An 11,479-nucleotide genomic window follows, 5' to 3' on the forward strand; every position below is an offset into this window, starting at 1 on the left:
TGTCTGCTCTCTGTTCAGGGGCTTCAGTCAAATCTCCCCCAAACCCCAGGGCCTCCAGAGTTGCTCTTCATTTCTCTCCCCGCCCCATCAAAATAGAGCTGGTTTGGTCTAGCTTCATAAACCTCCTACCCAAAGTTTGAAATAGAAGTTGCTAGATCATTATTTGGTCCTAAGCAGCAAATATTAACTTAACAAATTCACACTAAGATATAAATTTCTTTGCAATGTTTTTGTTAAAAGTCGAACCAGTAGCTCCCCCTTAGAATTCTCTTTCAGGCAGTCTAGTCTTTCATAATATCTAACATATTATAAGTTTCTATTTATTTTTATATTGATTTGTCTTTCTCCTTCACTCAATTCTACTTTCAAGAACAATAGATTTTAGTTTACTTCTTCTTAGTACTCTGAGAAGTAATTAATTATGCCATTAGACTTTGAATAATTTAACTTATCAACAGTTTCTAGTGCAAATTGGTTACTGTTTTTTTTTAATGTAAAAATGTGTTTATTCACAATCCTTGAGAAGTTACCATTCCTTCAAAAAATTCTTTATGAACAAAATGCCAAGAAAAATTTCAATAGTAAGCTTATGTCAACCAAAAATATACATTTGACGTATACAAACTTTAAAAAGCATACACAGGCAATGTGAATGTAAATTACCTTTAAAATATTTCCAATGACATAGTTACAACTTAAATTATGTCAAAACAGACATAAATAATAGCATTATCTGATGTATTATGTTTATATATTTAGTCAAAGTGTCATTTATTTCTATGACATTAAAAAAAAGAAATGAAACTACAGATGTCCTTGCCTTGCAGTTCAAATATTGAAAGGGCCACATGATTTTTTTTTAAGTACAGCAAGAACTTTTATTTTACTATTTATATCTGGACCTTCCTATGTTTTTAAGAACATGCACTATCATTGTTGCAAGAAAAAGAAAATAAAAAAACACTATGGAAAAAAGTGAAAAACCGTCTGTTTACTATAATTTTACTCAATCCTCAACAAAATCAAGTAAAGCAATTATGTCAGGGAGTGTTTTGCCTTTTAAATTGATACATAAATTTTAGGGAAAAGAAGAGCTAGCTATTGTATATCATAAAATGTAACTACGTATATTGACATAATTAGTTCCATCCTGTTAAAACACCGTGTACTACAAGGCAAAGAAAAGCTTAATATCAATTGATCCTTCCATAACAGAAATCATTTTATTTACTTTGAAATACCCGTACCCGTATTATGTCTTTTTAGTTTTGCTTCCCTAATAAATCATGCACAGAGAATATGTTCTGGGTAAAATCTTTCTCATTTAAGATTGGAAATGTAGAATTTTTTTTAAATGACATCAAGAAATTTAATGTCAATTAACTTAAGCCAATATTCATTTACAGTGACAATGTAAAATGAAGTGAAAATCAAATATATATTTTCTTAAATATTACTTTTGATTATTACCAACTTTAAATGTCCAAACCCTGAAGGACTATTTTTATCATATTACCCTTTGTTCACATTCAAACAATATTATCAAACTAGGATATACAATAAGTATTGAAAGAAACTGAATACTTTAGCATTCCTTTGGGGACATCTACTCAAATTAATTATGCTTACTACTAAGCAATAAATTTCTAATAAGTCATAGAAATAAGTAATTCTGAAAAAGGAAACAATATTCTATATCTGAATCTGGCAATCCCTCTTCATGCTCCCTTCATATCCAATGAGAAGTAAAAAAAAAATGCATTAATATTTTCACATTTAGATCCTGAAATAGACTTAATAAAGCATTCCCAGTGACATTAATAAAATTATTTTAAAGAGTGAAAATCTAAAGAATGCTATGAAGAAAACAGGTAATTAAAATAAACTTATTCAGTAGCATGGCAATGATTTCTTTTTTCTTGAAATGCAGAAGGCAGATGATGAAATTGCACTTAATTCTGAAGCAATTCAGATATATCCTATTATTCCTATTCCCTTCTAATAAACATTTACAAAATGGTTTCTTACCTCCCCTTTACAAAAAGGCTTGGCACAACCATTTATACATTCTGGTTGATTTTTAACATTTGGTAATAAACGGGATCACACAATTTTACCCTATCGATTCTGTTGATCTGTAGCAGAATGCTTTATGACAGAATCAGACAGTTCTAATACAGGATTTACAAATCCGGAATACTCAGAATTGCCATTATCATCCATTTCAGCACTAACAAAATCATTCTCCCACTCCAGCCCATTGGAATCATCAGAGGCTGAGGTAGGATTACTTCCAGTCTTCTTGCTGCTGTACTTAAGTGCTGCCCAGAGAATATCTTCCTCTGTTTTGGAACGTTCTCTCATTGGAAGCATTCTATTCATTCCTTCTTCATCTTCCCACTCTAGGTCTAAGGATGTGCTGTCATCATTTCCACTAGTTGATTTAGTTTTGGTCACTAAGTCACAACTGCTTTCTGTATTTGGGGTCAGAACTGTAGCATCTGATGAGAGTCTACTACTTCGATAAACTTCATACTGTGACTTCACATTTCTCAAACAAGGTTCAAAGTCATCTTCTGGGCCAGAACTCTGATATTCTTCTCCATTGCTGGAAGGATGGTACCGCTGCATAGCCCTCTGCTTTTCTTGCTCCAAGAGCTTTCGCTGCTTTGCTGCCAGGGCTGCTTCATGCTGTGCAGCGTATAAAGCTGCTTTGCTTCTTCTAGTCTTAACTTCTCTTCTTGTAAGGCTAACTCTTTTTGAATTTTCATATCAAGATTTTTCTGTTTTTCGGCAATAGAATCATAATGCCTCTCTCTTAGGTCAACAATTTCTTCCTCAGTAAGGGGCCCATCTGGGGAATTCCTGATATTCTTGCAAGCAGTGGGGACAACCAATACAACAGGCTGAGCCCTCAATCTTGGAGCTTGCCCCTATGAAATTTATTCCGTTGACTGCTTCCTGGGCTTTCCCCTTCATACTTTCTACTAGATTCTCAAACTCTATTGTTAAGTGCTCACCTCTTGAGCATGTTCTAAAATACTCGGACCCTCCGCCGCCTCCTACTCGCTGCAGCCGCCCGGCTTCTTAGCGGAGGATCCCAAAGCACTGCGTCCAGCAGCAGTTCCCCATCGCATGCCGCCCAGACGCCGCCGCTCCTCCTCCAACTCCCGCGCAAAGCCCAAACCCAGGCCCGGCAGCCGCATTCGCGCGGCACAAGCCTGAGAGGGATACCCGGGCCGAGGGCGAGCCGGCCGGAGCGCGGCGGCGACAGGGGCTGAGGCGACAGGAAGGACCAGGCGCGGGGAACAAAGGCTGCGGTTACTCCAGCGGTCGTCGAGATGCCGCCGTCGTGGGAGGGAGGAGAGCCGGACTGCGTGCGGGGTCTGGACTCCCTCGCGGTCCTCATGGCCGCTCGCACCTCGCAGGCCCCAGCTGGGAACCGGTTACTCTGTTTTTTGAGGAAGTTTGTCTAGCAATGAAAAGAATGACCTCCCTTTTTTATATATTTCAGAGCAATTTAGGGTTTAAAATAGCCAGTCGCATTCAGTTGCAAAAAGTGCATTTATCCAGGTATGTCTTTTAATTGTTCTTTGGTAGAGAACCCTATTCAAGTGGTTAAGAATAATACTATGTAAATTCTAAGTTAGACACTAATGGCAATAACTTAATTCTTTTCTAAGTCCAACAGAGATAAAAAAGAGGAATACAGTCCTTATATACAGATCTACAGCTAGAGCTAACCTAGAAAGAAAAAAACAAAAGATAGTTTTGCAAAACTGAAGTTGTGAGCGAATTATAACCTGTATAAGCCATGTGTCCAGGATTTTAAAGGAAATTTTAAATTAACGGTGATCTGATTTTTTTCATTTTGTTGTTCCCAGCCCATATTTCCTTCGTTGGAATTGAACAGAGTCTGGTTAAATAAAATGCTGGGGAAAAACAAAACCTCATGAAGTTCAGCTTCTATTCTGTTCTTTGCAGCCTCACTTTCCTAAAGAACAAGGATGTGGTATTCCTCCAATATTCCCCTTATCCATTCTAATGTAACTAAACTAAGAATCATTTGAGCATGAGTTCATTTGATTAAGGAAATTTAGGAAGTTCCTTCTTTCCCTACTAAGGATGCGTACCAGGGCAAGCCACTGAAGGGGCTCCTTCAAAGGCAGAAAACACTCACGGGAAATATAATAAGGCTGGAGTATTTTATTGAACAGTGTTTTCTTAGTGTAAAATGGACCAAAAATATCTATGTTTACCTGGAATTCTTACCATGCAATAAAGCCTCTACTATTTTTCTGATTAAAACTTTGTATTGCCATGAATTTATACAACACATTCAACTTCAAATCTCCTGTGGGAACAAGTAAAATGCAAAAACATAATGAATATATGTAAATATTGAGTACATATCTACATATATGCTCAGATATTCTTTGAAATGAGCAGTCATATTTCTTATTGATGACTTCATTTTTTTTTAATCTGCTGCAATGGAAAATTCACTAAAATTTTATGGCATATACTATTTCTGAAATAGAAATATTCCTTTGGATGTGCCATTGATTCTTCTATACTCAAAAGGGAATTCTATGGTAATCTATTACCAAATAAAATTGTGGAGCGAATGTATTTCCTGCTTGAATTAATATAGTTATTTCCTCTTCCCAGTGCAAGTGTATCTTCTAGAAAGCCTGTCATCTGAATTCCAGGGTAATCAGAAGCTTATGGTGGTTAATTACGTTTGTGAATTGTGCCCCCTCTGGACATTTAGTATAGATATAGAAAAAAAGTTCCATGTTACATATTATAAAGTCGAATTTCTGTTTTCTGCATATTAAATACTATGGCAAAAGAGAAATACTTTGAAAATTGTGTAGTTAATTCATCCATTTGTTTATTTACTAAAATAAACAATTAAAGGCTATTAGATATTAGAAACAAAAAGAAGAAACAGCTTTTTTGGGGGGTATCCACTCTAAGGGACAATAGATAATCTTTTAAATAGCAATTAAAATAAATGTGAAGAATGAGAGTAGCAGAAGAATCCCAACCTGGTTGAGTGTAAGCAGGTGAGTTAACGATCTCATATAAAAAGATCCTTTGCATTAAAATTGACATTTTTATAACACAAACAGAAAATCAAAATATCTTATTAATAGCATGTTCTGAAGAATAATCTCAATCCCACTATTTAATCTATTTTAAATATTTATTTTAAATGATAACCTCACAGCCACAGAGTGCTCATAATGCAGGGAAAATCTTCATGGATATAGAGTTGGTCACCTGCTTTTGCATCTTTCTTGGGCAAGCCTTGTATTTCTACTTAGAAGCCCACATTGCTCAGGGACTTTGCATTTCATTAATTTCTTATTCATGTTCTATTCTAATAATGGAAAACAGTTTTACTTAATTATTATTCTGAAAGTCCAACTAAGAGTTCTTTAATTTCTAATCTCAAATCATTTAAATATTGATGGGAATGAAAATGGGGCAACACTTAAGCATTATTTACGTTCTCCCTGCAGGAATAGCCTTAGTCAATATTAGTCATCTCTTTTCTTTCAACCTCCCTTCTCTCTCTCTTTCTTACACACACACTCACGTGTGCACACACACACAGATACACCTATCCACACATACACAAACCTGCACTCACATAGATTCCTAATATACATGATGCTGCTGTTCTATACTTTACCATCCATAAATTTCTATGAACATCAATCGTCCTTTAACTATGAGAGCATGAATCTCTTCTTTGGGAGCCTGTTAACCCTCCTGGAAGACAAGGCATGTGTTATTCAGCAGTGATAAGATGCACCAAGGGCTAAAATCTAGTTACTTTTTTTTCTCATGAAATCTAATCATCAACAAATTCTCTGGTTCAAATCAAGTAAATTGCAATTTTTATGTTAAAAAAAGTTCAGTCAATAAATTAAAGTCACAATTGCTCCATGTTAAAAGTTCTTAAACTAATTTTTACATCACCTAAGAATATGCTGAACAAGTCATCTTATGTACTTGAATTCTTTGAAATGAAGAGCAAAATTGTGTGGATTTTTGATGGGAGTTTATGTGTCTATGTCTATTTTTCTAGAAGGTAATTGATGCTGTCTTTATTTTAAATTTTAATATTTTGTTCATGTTTTTTTCATTAATTTTGTTTTAAAATATTGCATTGAAATTTTATTTATCTTTATTATTGAGGTTTTTGTTGCCTTCTTAAATTTTGCCCTTGTGCCCAGTATCTCACACGACATATCCTATTCCCCTCCTCATGCCATGTCAGCAAAGCCATGATTCCCTTGTATCGTATCCCTTTCTGCTTCAGTGAGACAACTTCTAGGGCACAGCAACCCAGAACTCAGCAGTAGAAGGTAGAAGGAATCCTTGTGTAAGACTCCCAAAGAGGAATTTTTAAGGGACCACTGAGTTTCCCAAATGATATAATGATGTAAAAAATCAAATAAGTTGGAATATTGTGACCTGAGATATAAAAATAATAATAAGAAGAAACATTAAAAAATCTTACTTCCATCATGTTTCATAGGTCTAAGCTCTTTTGCAAAATTCATTTCGTTTTATCCTCAGAATGATACTGTGCAATTTAAATCTCATTAACCTCACATGGTTGAGGGAAACAACAAAATCTACAGAGAGATTATGATTTACTCCAGATCACAAACAATTTGAATTTAAATTTTCTGTGTCTGAGATCATCACTGTTTCGTTTTACTTAAAATATCTTCATTTAAGTAGGTGGTTTAAAATGAAATAAAATGTTAGAATATTTTTAGGAACTCTTTTAGCTCATGCCAGATGTTAATCTAAGTACCTAAATATATTATCTTTTAGTTCTCACAGATTCTGCTTACCGTTCTACATAGCGCATCATGGAAAAACAGGCTTAGGCACAACAAAGATGTCCAGCAAATAAATGCTTTCTTACTGACCCAGCACAAGGGGTCCAAAAGAGCAAAGGAAGATATCCTATCTTGGCCAGTCCTCTAGGGAGGATAACTGTTCGGGTCGGTGTCTGTAGTGGCAGCCCCACATGCCCCACTTGGCATTGGAGAGGAGGGACAGCTGTCCTCTCAGAGTGAGGATTTATATACCCCAAAGAGAGGAGGCCCTGCCACTGAGAGTTCTGGCCCTGATAAGTAGCCGGGGTTGCTTGTTCCCAGTTTAAGTTTAAGGCCAATCCATTCCATTAGACCTACTGTCTCCAACTGCTGTGGAAAGGAAACCAACTGAGACATGAGCGTACTGATAGAGAGGGAGGAGGAGGGAGAAGGCCAGGCTGGGAGATGGCGGCTGGGTGTGTCTGTGATCTCCCCAGCAGAACTGTTATGAATTCAATTAGCAGATGGAGAAATTGAACCAAAAAGAAATTTAGCAAATTGCCCAGGGTCACTCAGTGTAAAGAGAACACCTGGATTCAAACTCAGGCATTCCAGAGCCTCACTCTGTTGTTCTTCCTCTCTGGTTAAGCACCTCAACTCAGCAAAATTGCTGGATGTTAACAAACACAGTATATATGGTAACAAATAAAGGATTAATAGATACCTGAAAGCTCTTATAATTGTATGTATTTTACGTTTCCAAAGAGTTTAGATTTTTTGTATTTAAAAATTCATCCTTTTAAGTATGTATTCATTTTCTATTGCTTCTACAATAGACTTCCACAGACTTACGGGTTTAAAACAACCCAACTTTATTCTCTTGAAGTTTTAAGGATGAGAAGTCTAAAATTAAGATGCATGATGAGTTATTTCTGTAGGACTTCAGGGAGGACTGAAGTCCTCGCCTTCTCCAGCTTCTAAAAGCTGCCTCCATTCCTTGACGTGTAGCCCCTTTCTCTGTCTTCAAACCCAGCAATGGCTGGTTGAGTCTTCCTCATACTGCGTCACTCTGACACTTCTCTTTTGTAGTCAAATTCCCCTCTAATTTCTTATAAGAAACATTGTGATCCCATTGGTTTCACCAGGATAATTCAGTAAAATCTGCCATTTTGAGATTCTTTTTAAAATCACATCTATGAAGTACCTTTTACCATGCAATAGGTTCGGGGGATTTTGGGTGGTCATTAATTAGCCTACCACATAGAAGTACTATACTTAAATTAACAGCTTCCTAATATCACCATGATATACTACTAATAAATTATCATTTATTATACTGAAATTACAGTCACATGCTTCATCTTACTGAAGTGGCAATGCTACTTTATCTCTGAAGATTTAAGAAAATGTTAGTTTCTGATATAATTAGATTATTTTCATTGGAAATCAATTTGGGACTTGCTAAGCCTTCAAATAGTATATCATAATAATATTTAATTTCTCAATAATTTTCTAAATAATGCAATATTTTGCATTAATTAAATTAATGAAATATATTTCATGAAACATATTGCAAAAATGTGTTCTTAAAGATACTGAATGTGATTAAATGACTTTAAGAATGCACTTAAAAATTCTAATAGTAGTCTTAATAATCCTTTCCATGTTTCTCTGAGAAAACAGATGAATGGTTATTCATTTTCTACAATAGTTCTCTTCTATTCTGGGCTATATTTGGAAGCATCTCATAGGATTAATGAAGTGTCTCTCACTTATTCTAAGTTTTCTGAACCTATTGCTGACAATAGACTTTCCCTGGAGTCCTGCACCAATTTCACCTTCTTCAAATTCAATCTGCCTGAAAATTTCCACGAGTCCACCAACTTCTATGAGCCTCCATTCTCCTCCCTGTCACAAAAGAAAAAATTCCTACTTATTTAGGAATAATTTTTAAGATACAGGTGTACGGAAGATACTGTTGAAGCAGACTGACTACTTTGAAAATACGAGAAAATAAGCGTAAGTTGTAAAGTAACTGTAACTAAAAGAGTTTAACTGTGGTTTCAGAGACTCTCACAAATACCCCTCCATTTTATCCTTGAATCTGCAGGCTAATAGAATCTCAACTCCTGAGCTCATGCAGCAAAGTTTGTACTTCTTGGTAAGTTGTCTAAAACCCTTCCCAATGATATTTTCAAATATATTGCATCCAGGACCTAAGTCACATATCTCCTATCCATTGTTACCTGCCCCTTGATCTCTGGAAACCTACATGACATTCAGAATTTAACCTTCCTTGACATTTAGAAAAAGTATAAATATTACTTCTAAGGCTCAAAGTTTTAAAACAAGACTTTGTCTACACCAAGCCCAAATACTTTATAAAATATATCCATAATAATGCATTCTTGACATTTTTAGAGTATAGTTTAAAATTTTGGAGAATAAAATGGCAGCCATTTTATTTTATTTCATGATTTGTGGCTTAAGAATTTGGGCAGAATTCAATGAGCACTTTTGCTGCATATGACATTGAATGAGTTCTTGCAATGGTACTCAGATTGCAGATAGGCTGGTCTACAGGGTACAAAATTACTCATTCACAAGTCTCGTGTCTTGGAACATAAGGATTGAAAACTGGCATCAGCTGGAGTGTTCCACTGGAAAAGATTATAAGAGGCTCAGGCTGATGCAGCTGGATTTTTAATGTCACAGGCTTGGAAAATTCAGAATGTCACTTCAACTGGCCAAATTCAGACTAGATTTTGAAGGGAAGAGAAATTGACTACAACTCGCAAATTCAGAAGTAGCAAAAAATATAGAGTCCTCTTCAATCTACTGTAATAAACTGCTCTATTTCTCCTTCAAATTGCCTTAAGTTAATATATTGTGCATCTGTATATTTGGGTGGTAAATTTTTCTTAATTTCTTTTTAGGGTTTCTTTTTAGATCAGACTTGTTAGCTCATCAATGCTTAATTACTGAACCTAATCACCTAGTATAAAAATAAAAAATTAAGAAAAGCAAATAAAATTAAATATTATGTTGATATGCAAATACATTACTATTTCCTTTCAAAATTCCAAAGATAGCATGTAATGATTAGCCTTGGAACATCTGGAGAAGAAAGAGTTTAAGTTCACAGATATGTTCATTTTTTATCACTATTGTTATTGGAAAAATTAGTTGGCTTTCAATAGGTGGCTTTCAATAGGTGGTTTATTTACACAAAGATGGAATTCAGAATAGTAGGAAAAATTTAGAGCAGAAGGTTGTTTTTATAGTTTTTAAACTCCTATTATTGACCGATACTGAGTGCTAAAAAAAAATCAATGTTAGAAATAGAATGAATTTTTCTGTATTCTAGCTTCTTTTAAAATAATTGGTGTGTCATGTTTTTTGTAAGTTGAATTGTGCTATCAAGTCAATATCTAGTGCCATTAGTAATTAGAACCAACAAATTCAGTTGAATTTTAAATTATTGTTAATATAAGATAGCCACATATAGTGCCAATGAATTAATGGTGGGGATTCTCAGATCTTTTCAAAAGTTTTCAAGCCTGGAAGGGAAATGAATACATTAACTGCATGAAAAGCAAAAGAGATAAGTTAAAGTAAAGAGAAACTAAAAAAACTGGAAAAATAATTTTTTACTGCAAATCCAGTGTGCTCTGCTGCAATCTAGAAGAATTTCCAAATAAGAAACAGATTCAAGGGTTTTTCCTTCACTATTGAACCGTCTCCCATTTATAGATGTCAATTGTGAATTTTATCCTAGGATTAAAATTTATAACACAGTAACAAATTCCACTGTGAAGAATGACGTCACCAGGAAGGCAATGTTCCAGGGTTCTATCCCTGTACAGCAGTCTTAAATAAGAAGAAAAACAGATACAACTATCGTTATCAGAATCTAGAAAAACAAGTAGATTCAGTAACTGGGTGATCACCAAAAAAAAGAAGAAAAAGGCAATTTGAAAAGGGCTGGAAAACCTTGTGATGTTTTTGCTGGACCTTCCTGCAAAACCTCCTGGCTTGCTATGGAGCTAGCCCCTGCTCCAAAAGAGGTCCCTAGTCCTGGTTCTGCAGGCAGCAGTGTAATCCTTGTGCACAATCCAGTGTGCATGTATGTCTGTGTCAGTCTGTCTGGCAGCTACCTGAAAGAATGAACCATGACATTCATCACAGGTTGGCTATCCCAGGACTTTCCCTGAATGTAGAGGCAGTTCACAGGACAGCTAAAATGCTGTAGGAGAAGAGTTAAATCACAGCTACGTGGGAAAAAGGATTGTCAGTTCTGGCACATAATAGTGTAGAATAAGAGATGGGAGGAGAAAGGGGGGTATTTGGATCTGTATAAAGGGGGTTATGGCTAGAACCAGGGATGCATGCCCAGGAGAAGACCCATATTCAAAAAAGAATGGGGAGGATCCTATGTTTTCACTGTAGGATGTTCTTTAAATTCATTTTTAGTCAGGTTAAGCTTTGATGGAGAACACTCATACAGACAAATCTGCACAGAAAGGAAAGGTGTTTTGTTTATTTTTTAGCTTTAAAAAAAATTTTTTTTTGCCAGCTCATGGTCTAGAATAATTATACCAAGTGTCAAAGAAGAGTCTTAACACAAAGGC

At 35.4% G+C, this 11,479-nt stretch overlaps 1 pseudogene; it reads right to left on the reverse strand.

Annotated features, from left to right (window-relative positions):
• Positions 1-583: 583 nt before the first annotated feature.
• Positions 584-3,274, reverse strand: LOC143676035 (AP-1 complex-associated regulatory protein-like; annotated as a pseudogene).
• Positions 3,275-11,479: the final 8,205 nt, after the last annotated feature.

The sequence above is a fragment of the Tamandua tetradactyla genome, chromosome 3 (assembly GCF_023851605.1).
Source record: "Tamandua tetradactyla isolate mTamTet1 chromosome 3, mTamTet1.pri, whole genome shotgun sequence".
Taxonomy (NCBI): Eukaryota; Metazoa; Chordata; class Mammalia; order Pilosa; family Myrmecophagidae; genus Tamandua; species Tamandua tetradactyla.